A 17,916-nucleotide genomic window follows, 5' to 3' on the forward strand; every position below is an offset into this window, starting at 1 on the left:
GAGACATAACATATTTGCAATATATCTGTTCCGTTCTAATGATGATGGCTTTAAGGGACTGAAGATCTTGGTAATCACTTCCTCACTGCACTGAGAGGTTCAAGTAAAACAACGTGAAATGAGGAAAGGAGAATTGGAAGCTCCAGGGTCTGTGACCTTGACCGCCTGGTCGAAACTTCGCGTGACAGAAGCTTAAATGAGACGGTCAGAAGTGAGATAAAATCCAAGTAGTTAAAATCTGGAGCCTGTCAGTGAAAGATTGTCCAAAAAGGGTCACCATAGTCAGTACCACTAAAATGGGGCGAGAAAAAGTAAACTGTACGTCATATACAGTTATATTAAACTGTCAGATAAATAAAATAAAAAACATACATAGAAATTTTAAATTTCGTGAAAGGGCAAAGGGAGAAAGAAATTGGAGGATGCTCTGGACACTCTGCATCGAGGGATCATAAAATCCGCGTCTCCCTACGACTTTGTTAGCTGCTATTCCTTCGTCTGCAAGTATTTGCAGTAGAGTGGTAGATAGGTTGATGGCTCATCTCAGATCAGCCAGCAGAACACACACTGTGAGAATATGGCCGATCGTGAGATGATTACGGCAGCTGCATTGGGGGCGGGTGGAGGGAGGGGAGTGGGGGGGAGGCCCTCTTGACGTAAAAGGAACTCGTGGATTAGTCTGGAGTGGCCGATACGTAGTCAATACAATACGACTTTCCGAGAGACTTAAAGCGAAGTACGCTTTCTTGATTGATCTCAGCTTGTTGAGAGTTGTGGTAGCCTGCGACCCCATAGCGCAGGTTTTCAAAATTTAATGCAGTTACAGTCTTACATCTGTGCCCAGTACTCCGAGTTAAAATTTGACTTCTTTGATGGCTTCTTTAGCTAATTTGTTAGCGAGTTCGTTTCACAGAATACCCGCGTGGCTCGGTGTCCAGATGGAAATTATAGTATGTCCGGAGCTGTGGAGGTCAAGTGGTAGGTCTTGGATTTTACCAAAATGTTTCTGGGGTACACTGAAGTACGCCTAGTAAGCTGCTCGTGGAGTCGCTACAAACCAGGAAGTTCATTAAGGAGAGGGATTTGAATGTACTGCAGAGCTCCTGATATGGCAGCCAGCTCTGCAGGTTTTAGTTCCGGGGACGAAATTTGGAACTTTAGTTAAAAATTGATTTTATGTATTATTTACAGTGATTATTTCCCTTTTTTCATATGGGAGAGAGTTAGATTCGTTGCACGATTTACGTGGTTTGCTGTCTACAAGGAAATGTAAGTTCGTATCTGGCAGAGGTTTATTAAGCTGAAAACATTGTTCTTTTATTGCCTTCATGTTATTTATAATTGTGATAGTGTCTGACAATGTGAGAATGATAAAATACACTTAAAATAATTGTAATTTTGAGAGTTTTATGAGGGATGAAATTACGAAGACTTTTGTACTTCTGTTCCTGCAGTGTTAACGTTTACGTCAAATACTGGCTTCAGTATCTTATAAAAATGTAATTGTAACTCGCCTACAAGTGGAGAATAAATTGAGTAATACATATACCAATTGGTGGTCTTTTCCTTAACCTTTCAGGACTGATAAAGTCCCTAAGTTACTAAGTCGACGAAATCTGCCCCCCCCCCTACCTTACGGAAAGAAACATTAACAAAACTTCACACAGAAATAGCATTCATTACGTTTGCCGCTGTATGGTAGCGAATATCGGATCCTAAAATCTAATCAATTACGACGAATCTAATCATCAGAGATGAGGTTCCTCTTCTTTGTAGCGGGAAATTCATTGTTGGCCCATAAATGAAAAACCGGTATTTGAGAACTAAAAGTTGAACCTATTACATACATATCTGAAAAATTCCGATTGAACTGGAAAGGCCACGTCGAATGATAGAATAATTTAAGTGGCAGTAGAATGTAACCCAACCGGCTAAAGGAACGTTGAGCGTTCCTTAAAGAGACTAATAGGCCAAATCCTTCAGAACAGTAACAATCCCGATTACTATGACGTCAGTTGCTGTTAACCGAAACAGCGGCCTAACTTTCATTTTGGAGTGAGCTTGACCTAACAGATAAATGCTAATCGGATTTAGCCACGTTGGGAGTCGTTTCGAATCAGGATGCGCCTGCTCCACAATGTTCACACAATATAAAGGGTTCTGCAATTACTATTCCCAAGATGTTTCGCACTGTTTGACTTATACATTCTGTCCTAATTACGGTTAATCTCATCACAGATCAGAGAACCTTTATGATTACGACACATGCTGTAACAATGATCACCACGCAGAATCCTCACTGCAATCCAAGATGTGACCGGCGCGGTTGACGCGAACCGAAGATGCGGCACACTGTAAACCATTATAAAACACTTGGCAGAAATATCACTAGTCACGAATCAGTGACCTTTTGGTGAGGGTCAATCCACGGCGGTGCGGACTCGGTCAGGCGGTACAATACACTGCTCGTGGCTCCGCCCGCACTCGACGAACTCCAAACGCGAACTCTGACACTTTACTCGCTTAGCGTCAGCGGCGTCAGACAGTCGATTTTGCCTGCCATCGACCTGTGTGAAGCAAAAATGTCTATCTTTGGGTAAAGGATCGCGAAACTCTTAGAAGACGGTGATGACGATCTTAATCAGTTTTAAGTCCTTAACGTTTCCCTAGACCGTATTGGGTTTACTGAAAAACGGTAAACTGATTTTTCTTTATCAGGCAGAGCAACTTACTCTATTGTGAGAAGAACGTGTGTGTGTGTGTGTGTGTGTGTGTGTGTGTGTGTGTGTGTGTGTGTGTGTGGTTTGAGGTTTTCGGGCGCTAAACACCGTGGTCATCAGCGCCCAAACGCATAGAAACAGTAACGCATGAGGTGAAGGGACGAAGACGGACAGCGAACAAGGAGAACGGCTAAAAGTCACAGACCTGACGCAGTTCCAAATCCTCACATACAGAGGCAAAACAAGAGGAGAAGAAACACATCACCGGTTGTCTAAGCACTACGTGAAACAAGTTTATCTTAAGTTGAAACTTCCGGGCTGAGTGGTCGTGGTAGATGTATAAAATTTCCACCTAACGTTTCGTCTCCAATTGCGGGAGACATCTTCTGAGGTCGTCCGGCTACTGCCACTGAGGCTCCAGGTACTCTCGCACTTATAGAGCGCATAGAGGGCACCACTATTCGTCACGTGATGTAGGTATGCCTATCTTTGGAAGGCGTCATCATTCTCGATTAAGAGTAATCGATTGTCATTCTGCTGGCGCAACGTCGATATCCATATTTTGTCTAACTTAAAAACTTCCTCTCTTCTATTAAAATTGTTATGGTGTTTGTGAATTTCTATTGCTTCTCTATACATGCGCGCATGATAATGGGATGTTCGTGCTAGAACGCTTGTCTCATTAATTTAATTTCGTGGTTCCCATCTCGAAAAAACATGCTCAGCTACGGCCGATTTTTCGATGTGTCCTAAGCGACAGTTTCTTTTATGTTCGGCTAAGCGGGTGTTTACACTTCTTTTCGTTGTTCCAATATATACTTGTCCACAACTGCGTGGACCTCAGAAGATGACTCCCGCAGATGGAGACGAAACGTTAGGTGGAAATTTTATACATCGACCACGGTCTCTCAGCCCGGAAGTTTCAACTGAAGACAACACCGGCCGTGAAAGCCTACATTGTTAAGTTTATCTTAAGTTTCGTGACTGTCATTAGGAAATTACCGACCTTGGCTTTGGCGGAATGGGCAATTTGTATGCCGGGTAACAGCCTGCTCACGACTGGGCCATCGGCATTACCCAACAGAGGGCTCGGCCGGCCAGCCGCTACGTGGCAAGGTTACGCCGCGTGAAGACCCTGACCGCAGGCCGGAGGCCGCGAGGAGGGGGCGATGGGTCTGGGGGGGGGGGGGGGGGGGCTGACACAGTCATGGGACCCTGAATCCGCTATCTGTGTGCAGCGTGCGTCTCGCTTGGCGCAAGTGCGGCTGCGGACTCGGCAAGCGTCCGCTGTGGGCTGTGCACCCGATCCGCCCAGCCAGTGTGTAATCTGTGGTTCCCACAGCCTCTCAGACTGCAGCCTGTTGAAAACTTGTCACCTCAGTCAGTAAATGTTCGTCGGCTGTCTTCATCTGTCAAGTTTGTAAACAAAAGTTTCCGAGCACTCCCTCTGCCGCCGTCGTCGTCACTTGACTGTCATGCTAATACGCCGTACATTCGTAAATAGTTGGCCGAATCATGTTTGGAGACGCCATAATGTTGTGAGGGATGGAAGACACACTACCCTCCCCCCATACCACCGCCCCCTGCCCATTGGTTTGAAATCCAACTGACAAAAAACCCTACACCAAAAAAACAAAAAAATAATTAATGCAGAGAAACGAAATATCTGGAATACACCCACATCTACATTTATACTCCGCAAGCCACCAAATGGTGTGCGGCGGAGGGCACTTAACGTGCCACTGTCATTATCTCCCTTTCCGGTTCCAGTCGCGTCTGGTTCGCGGGAAGAACGACTGCCGGAAAGCCTCCGTGCGCGGTCGAATCTCTCTAATTTTACATTCGTGATCTCCTCGGGAGGTAAAAGTAGGGGGGAAGCAATATATTCGATACCTCATCCAGAAACGCACCCAATCGAAACTTGGACAGCAAGCTACACCGCGATACAAAGCGCCTCTCTTGCACAGTCTGTCACTTGGGTTTGCTAAACATCTCCGTAACGCTATCACGCTTACCAAATAACCCTGTGACTAAACGCGCCGCTCTTCTTTGGATCTTCTGTACCTCCTCCGTCAACCCGACCTGGTACGGATCCCACACTGATGAGCAATACTCAAGTATAGTTAGAACGAGTGTTTTGTAAGCCACCTCCTTTGTTGATGGGCTACATTTTCTAAGGACTCTCCCAATGAATCTCAACCTGGAAGACGCCTTACCAACAATTAATTTTATATGATGACTCCACTCCAAATCGTTTCGCACGCATACTCCCAGATATTTTACAGTTTGTTCCGCTATTATATAATCATACAATGAAGGATCCTTCTTTGTATGTATTCGCAATACGTTACATTTGTGTAGGTAATTCATTTAAGTGATTAACATAACAAGAGCACAGGTTAACGTAAGCGCGAGTCAAGCCATTGCAAATGTTAAATGCTGGCACATTAATAGCCGGTAGAATCGCCAAAATATTAAATGCAAGCATGCAAACGTGCTTTATTGTGTTGTGTAGGTGCCGGATGTCGGTTTATGGGCTGGAGTTCAATGCCTGTTGCACTTGCTCGCTCAATACAGGGACAGTAAATGCTGTTTGTAGATGACGCCGGGGTTGACGTCCGATGTGTGCTCTATTGGAGACAGACCTAGTGACCGAGCAGGTCAAGGTAACGTATCGACACTCTGTAGAGCGTGTTGAGTTACAACAGCAGCATGCGGGCGAACGTTATCCTGTTGGAAAACACCACCTGGAATGGCATCTTAACAGGACGAATCACCAAACTGACGCAGAAATTTGCAGTGAGGGTGCGTGGGACAACCACGAGAGTGTTCCTGCTGTAACATGAAATCGCTCCCCAGACCATAACTTCATGTGTAGGTCCTGTGAACCCAGCACTCAGACAGGCAGGGCTAAAGCCCTCAACTGGCCTCCTCTTAACCAACACACGGACACCTCTGGCGCCGACGCAGAACCAGCTCTCGTCAGAAAACACAACAGACCGCCACCCACCCTTGTGGTCAGTGGAGTGCACGCTACAGGCCATCTGGCTCGGACCTGTCCTTCATGTAACTGATTTCTAACGGTACATTTTGTCACTGTGGTGCCAACTGATGCTCAAACTGCTGCTGCAGATGCAGTAAGATGCGCCAGAGCCATACCCCGAACGCGATGTTCTCCCCTATCGGTAGTGCCACATGGCCGTCCGGTATCCGGTCTCCTTGAGACCGCACATTCTCATGACCATTGCTGTCAGCAATCACGTATAATGGCTACACTCCTGCCAATGCTTTCTGCAGTATCGCAGAAGGAACATCCAGCTTCTCGTAGCAATATTACACGACCTCGTTCAAACTCAGTGAGGTACTGATATTGGCGTCTTTCTCTTCGTAAATACATTCTTGATTAACCTCAACTCACCTAGTCCAGTCTCGAATGTAAGCAACGCCCACGAGCGTTACGACGTGTATTTAAAGCAAATGTGATTTACATTCTCATAGTGGCGCTACTAACGTTACTCTTATGCGACTGGCGCGAAATATGAATAGACATCATCTTTCAGATCTAGAAACACGCCTACCAACTTTCCGTTATGTCAGTAGCGTTTATGCCTCTGGATCACTGGGTCCCGGGTTCGATTCTCGGCCGGGTTGGGGATTTTCTCTGCCCGGAAACTGGGTGTTTGTGTTATCATCAACATTTCATTATCATCATCATCATCATCATCATCATCATCATCATCATCATCATCATCATCATCATCATCATCGATTATGTCACAACTCCCCCTTGCTGTAGCGATTCTTTTCCTTTCGTTAGTGTATGTTAGAAAGCTGCTACGAAACCAAGTGAGCTTCATTGCAAATTTAAACGCACCCAAAGCCTCACAAACAAACAAAAATCAAACAAAGCTGAAACTGACGTAGGGAGAGCCGTGCGAGAAGCGTACGATGAATTGGAAAGTCAAAATTCTGTCTATCGACATTACAGGAAATCGTAAGACGTTTTGCACTTTTGTTAAACCAGTAAATGAATGGAAAGTGTCTTTTTACACAGTCTGCGACCACAACAGCATTGAAACGGAGCCAGACAGGAAGACTGAAAGGCCAATTGTCTTTTCCCAGAACTGTTTCACAGAGGAAAATGGCACTGTGGCACCTTGTTTACTTTGTCGCAACAACGACAAAATGGCTGATATCGGAATAAGTGACGATGGCGTCGAAAAGCAACTTAAATGGCTCAACAGAGGGAATGCCACAGGACCTGACAGGATACCAGTACCGCTCTACGCAGAGTATGCAAAAGAATTTACCCCTCTTCAAGCACTAATGTACCGTTTTCAAAAAGAGTCGAACAGATGCACAAAACTATAGCCCTGTATCTCTGACGTTGGTGAGTTGTGGAATTTTGGTACGTTTCATCCTCTAGTAAAGCGACATTTCTGCGGACCGAAGATGTCCTCTGTAGGAATAACAAGGGTTACGAAAACAACTATTGTGTAAATCCCAGCTGGCTCTGTTCGTCCACGAGACCCAGAAGGCGACAGATACCGGCGCTGTGGTAGATGCCGTGTTTCTCGATTTTTGAAAGGCATTCAATACATTTCCGCACTGCCGTCTAATGAACAAAATACGAGGGAACGGAATATCATACCAACTTTGTGGTCGTACTGCAGGGTTTCTAGCAAACAGAACACAGCATGTCACACGCAATGAACATAAGTCTTCAAACGTGAAAATGACTTCGGGCGTACCCCAAGGCAGTGTTGCAGACCCATTACTTTTATATACTTTGTACAGAAAGGACATGGCAGATCACACTGGAAGTTCCTTGAGGCTTTACACGGTGATGTTGTCGTACACAGAGAAGGTGCAAGGCTAGGAAATTATAGGGAAATGCGGAAAGACTTGCAGATGATCGACATTTGGCGCAAGGAATGATAATTAACCTCATTATAATCAAATGTAAGGTATTGCATATAAATAACCATAAAGACCAATCATTCTATGACTACACAATTGCAGAACAATCACCGAAAGCAATCAAATCCATAAAACATGTAGGAATATACGTAGGGAGTGATATGACATGGAACGGCCACATAAAATCAATCGCGGGCACCGCAGACACCAGACTGACATTGGAAGAATCAGTTTACAAAACACTCGTTCGACCAATACTTGGATATTGCTCGTCAGTCTGAGATTCGCATCAGATATGTCTGATGGAGGGAACAGAGAAAAATCCAAAGAAGAGCAACGCGTTTCGTTACAGGTTCACCTAGTAAGCAAGAAAGCGTCAAGGAGACGCTCAGCCATCTCCAATGGCAGAGGCTGCAACAGAGGCGTCAGCATCACCGTGTGTTTTACTGTCAAACTTCCGAGAGCTTATGTTCCTTGAAGATTCAACCAATATATTGCTTCTTCCAGCGTATATCTCGCACAAAGACCGTAAAGATAAAATCAGGCAGATTCGAGTCCATACAGAGGCTTTCCAGTAGTCGTTCTTCCCGCGAACCATTCCCTACTGAAACACAACGAGGAGGGACTGACAGTCGTACAACAAATGCCTCCGCGACACACCGAAAGGTGCCTTGCAGAGTATAGATGTAGAAAGTCACGGAACTCCCATATCCTGTCAGAGATTGTGTCTCTGATGGAGGTAAGCAAGTAGCGACGGTGATTCCGTCAAACGTTGGATAACTCGGCTTACTTCTCTATAGCCTTTCAGCACCCAGCACACTACCGCCGCTGTTCCGGTTAGACTTGTTACACACACTGATCTCAACAAGTTATCAAATAACACAGTTCCGGTAGGGAGAGTCACCGGATCAAATTTTCTTTTCAAACATGATCGTTTGTTTGTTTGTAAGGCTGCGTTCGACAACAGCAGATCTGTCGAAAATAGGGGCTTCAGCTCAGTGTTCCTGTCTATACGTACGATTTCGGAACGTTGTACAAAGCACCGACGCGGTATTAGAATCGTGATTTTGTCACTTCGTGGAGAGTGCTCGTAGAAGCGGAGATACGATGTTAGCTGCAACAGCGTTTCTGGTGTGGACCATCGCCACAGCTTTGCGTACAGGTTTCCATACAGGCCACCAGCAGATAATATACAAACACAGTGTGCACTCTCTTCAACACACACATAGATTACTCGATTCTCCAGTAAAGTACTTTGGATGAATAACAGTTAAAACAGTGACAACCGTCTCACATTTCCATGGGAAAGATGTCCTTCGACGTAACAACAGATTTATTTCCTTATAGCCCAATAGGGTCTCCACTGTGTTAAGATACTCTGAAGCACCGAAACTGGTTCAAAAAATGGTTCAAATGGCTCTAAGCACTATGGGACTTAACATTTGAGGTCATCAGTTCCCTAGACTTAGAACTACTTAAACCTAACTGACCTAAGGACAACACACACATCCATGCCCGAGGCAGGATTCGAACCTGCGACCGTAGCAGCAGCGCGGTTCCGGACTGAGGCGCCTAGAATCGCTCGGCCACAGCGGCCGACCCGAAACTGGTAGCCATACAATAAATAGCATCGTAAGGACGGCTGTAGATGTTCCATTTTATTACGTAAGTGAACGACCTCAGTCCCTCAAACCTCCAATCAGAAGAATCGACATAGAAAAACTCTGCTGAGAGGATGGATTACTAACAAGAAACTTTCACGTTGCTACAGCACGGAACTTCGATATACTTTGAGAGATTACGAAGCTCAAGGCTAACTACAGTGCGAGTGGAACAACCGCTTTCCGAAGACGGTCTTTTTTTTAAAAAAATGATTTTGCGTTTTGTCATATGTAATTACAGAGGAGCTTTTGAAGCAGGTCAAAGTCACCTTGTCTCTCGTGGAAAATCACCAGACACCTCGTGTCGCTGGATGCAAGTAAAGACAGCGACTGGTCGTGTCCCTCTGTGTGTGTGTGTGTGTGTGTGTGTGTGTTTTGCTACACACACACACACACACACACACACACACACACACACACACACACACACACACACACACACACAGACAGAGAGAGAGAGAGAGAGAGAGAGAGAGAGAGAGAGAGAGAGAGAGAGAGAGAGAGAGAGATACTTGCACTTTGCATCTAAGAACTATTAGTTGGCACTAATGAGAAGACCGGTGATTATTATAGGCGTTATTTCCAGCCGTTGCCTGAAACCAGCCAATGAATTTTATAGCCTGCTTCGCAGAAGTCGCGCCTCTAACACGACACCGCGATCTCCGCCATAGTTTTTCAGTAGTGGATACCATTATTAAACACAAGTACAAGTCCTCCGGAAAATTTTACAAGTATTTCAAAGCTTTGTTCTGTTAAAACCTAGGAAAGTAATCCGTATGTAAGGAAATGAGTATTTTGTTAATTTTAGTTAATGTAAAGCTTTTTGAGGTATTAAATAGCGCAGATATTTTTTCGTGTCTTACAGCTCCCAGTTAATTCATAAATGGCAACTTTTATCCTGTTGCTATTTTGTAAAAGTAGTTAATCAACGATCATCACTTACTGAAACGGCGAAGATCGCGAATAATAACTTGCAAAAATGATGAGCGGTTTCGGCCTTCATGATGTCCATCTTCAGATCTACGGCACCATATGGCTGAAGTCGGCTTGCACAGAACAGATGCGTGATAGCACGGTCATTTGCCGCCCTTTGCAGTACAAAGAGGAGGCCAATGTCGTGGGATAGCGATATACACAAGTGCAGCTGGCAGAAGTATCGCTTACACAAGACATAAAAGGACACAGCATTGGCGGAGCTGTGATCTGTAGTCAGGTGATTATGTGAAATCGTTTCCGATGTGATTATGGCTCCCCAATCGGAGTCAACAGACTTTGAACGCGGAAGGCAAGTGGAGCAAGGCGCATGGGACATTCCATTTCGGAAATCGTTAGGGAACTCAGTATTCCTTGATCCACTGCGTCAAGAGTGTGCTGAGAATACCCAATTTCAGTCATTACCTCTCACCACCGACAACGCAGTGCCCTACGGACTTCACATAACGACTGAGAGCAACAGTGCATGCGCAGTCAATGCTAACAGACAAGCAACACTACGTGAATTAACCGCAGAAATAAAAAATTAAGTTAACGGACAATGTGGCGAAATTTGTCGTTAAGGGGCTCCGGAACGCCCTTTACTTGCAATGTTAAAATAACGCTTATAAATTACATCTTTCCTCACAAAGTATTTGAGGTAGGAAGTTGAACTTTTTACAGATTATTTATTGGAATATGGGCTACAACTTAACGCAGGGATTTTACAAAATTTTAGTTCAGTTATTAAAGACGATTTTTTTTCAATTGTAATGAAAATTCACAACATTTTTTTGCAATTTTTTATTTATATATTCAAAAATATACAGTTTTTTGGAAAAAGGCTGTGTTAAATTATGCAGAAGGTACTGTGTAACATTTACTGAAAGTTTGAAACAAATATGTTTGGAAGATCCTTAGAAAACGTGTGATTAGTATGAGAAAATAAAAGTTTTGGGAATCGAGCGACAAAGATTGGATTAACTTTTTAGTGCATTCCAGGTCCATAGGATGGATTATCTTCATCCTCTGCAAACTCCTCCTCCAGCTTCCTCTTGTTCCTCCTCCTGTTTACTCTTACTTGTATTTCTAGACTCTTTACAGCCCTGACTGCAGCCCGAAGGCGTTCCTTGTCTAAAGCAAGCATCGCTCGTTGTTGTGTTCGTAGATTTTGCTACCATTTTGCTACCATTTTCTTCAGTTGCAGTTACTGCAACACTATTCCAAAAGGTGGTCATGTATGAACACTTATCACATTTCAGTTGTATTTCACTAGCAAGTCCTACGTGCTTTATTATGGAGAGTTCCAGACCAACTTCACTACAATGAATACATCTTACACAGTTTGAAAAAATTCCTTTGAGAACCGACATATCAAATATTTCATTCACATCCGATTCGCCCATAAAACATTCATAGTTTTCACTCATTGAACCAAGCTTCTTCTGTGAAGTATTTTCTTTCCCACTTTGACTGCTATGGGCAGGTGTACTTGAGAGGTTAGGTTCACTCACTTGGTTATCGTCTTTATTGTTTACAGTAATAACACATACCTTTGGCTTTCCAAGATTTCTCCTTTTCTTAAAAGCCTTCAGAGGATTTCTGATAACTTTACTTTTACTCATTATTATACTTCAACAAAACACAGACTCAAGAAACAGAATTAATTACGAATATTTTCGAGATAACGACAGAGTAAATAAACATGAAACAATCGACAATCACACCAGCGATATATATTGAACCATCACAGGTTAGCCACAACACATACTTTATCTCACATCACTAAAATGTACCTGACGAACACGGACGTTAATAATAACACCATTTGACAGCAGTTCAACAGCGCCACAGTGGGTCACGCCCATGTAGAACACATTTCAAAAAAAAATTAAAAATAGTTGTAGTCTTCGGAATTGAATAAATTATATATCTATAAAAAAGTAATAGTCTGCAGATTCAGAAAACGCAAAAAAGTAAAAATTGAAATTTTCATGATTCTGAGCCTTTCCGGAGCCCCTTAATGGGCTTTGGCGGCAGACGACCGAGGACGAGAGCCTTTGCTAACAGCACGATATCGCCTGCAGCATCTCTCCTGGGCTCGTGACCAAATCGCTTGAACCCTAGAAGACTGGGCAACTGTGGCCTGGTCAGATGAGTCCTGATTTCAGATGGTAAGAGCTGGTTGTAGGGTTCGAGTGTGGTGCACACGCCACGAAGCCACGGACCCAGGTTGTCAACAAGGCACTGTGCAAGCTGGTGGTGCCTCCATAATGGTGTGGGCTCTGTTTACATTAAACGGACCGAGTTCTATGGTCTAGCGGACCGGATGGGATGGGTATGGCTATATTCGGTTGCTTGGAGGCCATTTGCAGCCATTCGTGGACTTCAGGTTCCCAAACGACGATGGAATTTTTACGGATGACAATGCGCCATGTCACTTGCCGACAATTACTTGCGACTGGTTCGAAGAACATTCCGAACAATTCGAGCGAGTGATTTGGTCACTCAGATCGCGAGACGTAATCGAGATGTTAGTTCGTGAACAAAATCCTGCACCAGCAACACTTTCGCAGTAATGGCTGTAGAGGCAGGATGGCTCAATACAGGGCTATTACAAATGATTGAAGCGATTTCATAAATTCACTGCAGCTCCATTCATTGACATATGGTCACGACACATTACAGATACGTAGAAAAACTCATAAAGTTTTGTTCGGCTGAAGCCGCACTTCAGGTTTCTGCCGCCAGAGCGCTCGAGAGCGCAGTGAGACAAAATGGCGACAGGAGCCGAGAAAGCGTATGTCGTGCTTGAAATGCACTCACATCAGTCAGTCATAACAGTGCAACGACACTTCAGGACGAAGTTCAACAAAGATCCACCAACTGCTAACTCCATTCGGCGATGGTATGCGCAGTTTAAAGCTTCTGGATGCCTCTGTAAGGGGAAATCAACGGGTCGGCGTGCAGTGAGCGAAGAAACGGTTGAACGCGTGCGGGCAAGTTTCACGCGTAGCCCGCGGAAGTCGACGAATAAAGCAAGCAGGGAGCTAAACGTACCACAGCCGACGGTTTGGAAAATCTTACCGAAAAGGCTAAAGCAGAAGCCTTACCGTTTACAATTGCTAGAGGCCCTGACACCCGATGACAAAGTCAAACGCTTTGAATCTTCGGCGCGGTTGCAACAGCTCATGGAAGAGGATGCGTTCAGTGCGAAACTTGTTTTCAGTGATGAAGCAACATTTTTTCTTAATGGTGAAGTGAACAGACACAATGTGCGAATCTGGGCGGTAGAGAATCCTCACGCATTCGTGCAGCAAATTCGCAATTCACCAAACGTTAACGTGTTTTGTGCAATCTAACGGTTTAACGTTTACGGCTCCTTTTTCTTCTGCGAGAAAAACGTTACAGGACACGTGTATCTGGACATGCTGGAAAATTGGCTCATGCCACAACTGGAGACCGACAGCGCCGACTTCATCTTTCAACAGGATGGTCCTCCACCACACTTCCATCATGATGTTCGGCATTTCTTAAACAGGAGATTGGAAAACCGATGGATCGGTCGTGGTGGAGATCATGATCAGCGATTCATGTCATGGCCTCCACGCTCTCCCGACTTAACCCCATGCGATTTCTTTCTGTGGGGTTATGTGAAAGATTCAATGTTTAAACCTCATCTACCAAGGAACGTGCCAGAACTGCGAGCTCGCATCAACGATGCTTTCGAACTCATTGATGGGGACATGCTGCGCCGAGTGTGGGTGGAACTTGACTATCGGCTTGATGTCTGCCGAATCACTAAAGGGGCACATATCGAACATTTGTGAATGCCTAAAAAACTGAGTTTTTGTGTGTGTGTGCAAAACATTGTGAAAATATCTCAAATAATAAAGTTATTGTAGAGCTGTGAAATCGCTTCAATCATTTGTAATAACCCTGTATTTCTGTAGGGGACGTCCAACCACTTTTTGAGTCTACGCCACGTGGAGTTGCTGCACTAAACTGCGCCTGGCGAAAGGAGGTCCGACACGACATTAGGAAGATCCCATGACTTGACTACTCAGCGTAGATCGCTGTTTTATCTCCAACCTTGTTATCTAAAATTAATCCACAACTGTGTTCTTAAATACATCTTAAAATTTTACCATGGTCTTAAGTCAGGGAACGGCAACGGCCTTGCCACAGTTGATAAACCGGTTCCCGTCAGATCACCGAAGTTAAGCGCTGTCGGGCGTGGGCGGCACTTGGATGGATGACCATCAGGGCCGCCATGCGTTGTTGCCGTTTTTCGGGGTGCACTCAGCCTCGTGATGCCATTTGAGGAGCTACTCGACCGAATAGTAGCGGCTCCGGTCAAAGAAAGCCATCATAATGACCGGGAGAGCGGTGTGCTGACCACACGCCCCTCCTATCCGCATCCTCCGCTGAGGATGACACGGCGGTCGGATGGTCCCGATGGGCCACTTGTGGCCTGAAGACTGAGTGCTTTTAAGTCAGGGACTAAAATTGAAATCATTACATTGTATTTTTATTAATTCCTGTAGATGGTGTATCTAATTTCTTTCCGATAACATTACATTGCTTTAAACAAGACGCTCCATAAGCCTGTAGCACTGAGATCAACAATTTAACTGCATGTCAAGAATTCATCTGCCTGAATCACGTTAGATGGATCTTGGTGTGGTTTCTAAATGCAACAAATTAGCAACGACAAAGATGTCGTTCGTCTTTTGGCACAAAGAAGCATTTTTACAATGTTCCGGTCAGAGAAGTATGGCTGTTTGAAGACACGGAAGCAATCAGCTTCTCTGAAACCAAACGTGGCACAGCCATATTGCTTCAGAGTTATTTTTAAGAACTGTAGAATTTACACGTTACAGGACGAATATGAATGTCGTGAAGAGCTAAATGGCTAAAAAGCATTTAATAGTGTATACTTTTAGTCTAAAATGCTATAACACTCAGCTACCGTTACATAATGCCTTTATTTCCTCAAAACGTGACTGAAGATACTACACCGTTTTCCTAAGTACCTGTCGTCATTTGTGGTTAGTATACGCAGAAAAAAAACTCAGGATTCTCAGAAGTAAATTACCTCATTTCCAAGACGCACAACAGCAAATGCTGATGTCTGCAAGATCACCCGTAACTTGTCTACCGGAAACGGTGGAGTATCCTCTTACTACAACTGAAACGTCCTCTTATTACGAAAATCTCACAAAGGCTTGTGCGTATCTTGTCCAACACACGTTATTGAGCACTTAATGTCAAAAGAAATTGCAGAAAACACGTGAACGAACGTGAGTTCCTCCAGCCAAACACAGGACTAAGATCGTAATTCTGCCAAGTATTTTACTAGGACGGAAATTTACAAGAAAGGTATGCAGTCAACCAGTTTGTTTTAGGAGAGAAAATGAAACAGTGAAGCAACGACTGTACGAATAAGGATTCGGCGACGGCGCTTTGTGCAGCTGCAGAATATCTTATCACATTACCTAATCTTTTTATTCCTGAAAGACAACTGTGATTTCAAAGTGCGCAATCTGTCATAAATCTGGTGGCTTTCCAGATCCGAGATTCAACGGTAACAAATAGAAACACTCAATAGTTTACGGCTTCTAAGCAGTTTCATTTACTGCCTCAATAGTTTTTTTTCAGTTCTGTTAGATGATTACCGTTTTCCTCCACTAAAACATTCATATTTCTTTAAGTACTACACGAATAAGTAATAAAAATGGGGGTTTCTATTTTTTTAAAAACTCAGTTTAAATCCGTTTGACCTATGGCAGCGCCATCTAGCGGGCCAACGATAGCGACATCTTGTTTCTCCCTTCAAGCTAGACAAGTTTCGTTCTTTGTAGTTTTTTCGCTTGACGCTTATTTCGTGAGATATTTGGCCCGGTCACGATCAATGGGTTCCTGTATAACAGGTGTCTTCGGATGGATCAGCGTTAAATTCTCACTCAATGTTTCGAAAATTACGTCCTTTTTTTAGCCACAAGTCAAACAGGATCTCCCTTACAGTGATAGTAGACGTCAGGGAACTTCTCAGTCAGCGAACAGACGTGTGTGTTCTATCAGGTTAATCAGACCACTCGGCGGGAGGCACGCGCGGAGATGTTCCTTTGTGCGGAGCAGGTGTCGCTCTGTCAGAAAGACGCTTCATCAGCCCGAACTAAGTCCGCAGTCCGCACACGTCGCCGCGCACCACTCCTTCACAGGCAGAACGCCTACCGATCGAGAGCAGCCGCGCTGGAAAAAGGAACCAGGGACGCTTTTGACACAAAAAATAATAATAAAGGCTTTCATGTCTAGATCAAAGGACACTCGCTTTGCCTCGTATCTTCTGACCACCTTGTAATAGGTCTTGCCTCTTCACAAGCCTGCTACAAAGATGCCACGTTGGCCGCGCCCTTGTTGCTTCTGTCTTTGACCTGTCCTACAGGGTGGTCCATCTGAAGTTTCGGATGAGATCATCTCGAAAACTACACATCGGGTATAAATAGTGGGTAAGACAAGTTCGTAAGCTCACAGGGGGACATCAAATGATACTACACATGACCCCCAGGCCGTTCCCCCCTTTGGTGGGGACGGGTGCTACTTTTAAATCTTAAAAGGAAACCCTCATTTTTTATTGCAGATTCGGAATCTCCATAAAAAAAGTAATCAAGTTTTGGCCGAAACATTTTTTAAACCATTGACAGATTTCGCTGAAATCGAGAAAAATTTAAATTGGGAAAGAACTCTGATTATTTAGAATGATCCGAGAAGGACGCACCAGATCGATACAAAATGTGCACCAATTTTTTTATTACGCCAAATTAAGCTTTATTTTTTTTTTTTTTACAAAATGTATCCTACCTGCCACTGTTTTTGATGGAGGGAGGCGGAATAGTATTAAAATCTCGTTAGGGATTTCTTCACAACTGCATTACTCACACGACTGTGGTGCTGCCGTGACCAAACTGCGAACTATGGCTCAGTATAAAGGTCAGTGCAATGCGATCAGACGTCACTTCACTTTCAGATTGTGAACCGTAAACATCAAGTGACGAAAGTAAATTATTGTTTAGCGAAACATGGCTCACTATCCTCCTACAGAGATTGTTGATACGATGTTAATTATAGGTGATGCCATAACGATTACGCTGTAGCTGCGCAGTTGTATGCGGATCGTTTCCCAAACAGTCGACATCCAAGCGGACACATTATTCGAAATTGCACTCAACGAGCTCGAAATGGATACATGCACCGTCCACCCCGTCATCGCGAATACAATGAAAATTACCCTCGTACCCTTACCGTTCTCGCCTGTGTTCAGCTGGATCCCGAAATTAGTAGTCGTGCGATTCAGAGACAAGGTGTAATAGCGAAATCAACTATTTTGAGGATTTTGAAAGCACATAAATATTATGCGTATCATATCACACTGATATAGGCATTAACGTCAAAAGATATGCAAACACACGTGCATTTCTGCCTATGGGCCTTGGAAATAATAAAAGGTGACAATGATTTTTTTAGATATGTTATGTTCACCAAGAAGCCACATTCAAAAACAATGGCGAATTAAATAGTCATTATTGGTCCCCTGCCAATCCACACTGGCACAGACACGTTGACAATCAACACAAATGGTC

General features: G+C 44.1%; 1 protein-coding gene and 1 pseudogene across 1 annotated transcript in view; one reads left to right on the top strand and one right to left on the bottom strand.

Moving 5' to 3' along the window:
• The window catches only part of LOC124595802 (alpha-tocopherol transfer protein-like), a 127,297-nt gene that overhangs the window by 42,673 nt on the left and 66,708 nt on the right, over positions 1–17,916 (bottom strand). The window lies entirely within an intron of this gene.
• On the top strand, positions 14,443–14,560 carry LOC124597140 (annotated as a pseudogene).

The sequence above is a fragment of the Schistocerca americana genome, chromosome 2 (assembly GCF_021461395.2).
Source record: "Schistocerca americana isolate TAMUIC-IGC-003095 chromosome 2, iqSchAmer2.1, whole genome shotgun sequence".
NCBI classification, from domain to species: domain Eukaryota; kingdom Metazoa; phylum Arthropoda; class Insecta; order Orthoptera; family Acrididae; genus Schistocerca; species Schistocerca americana.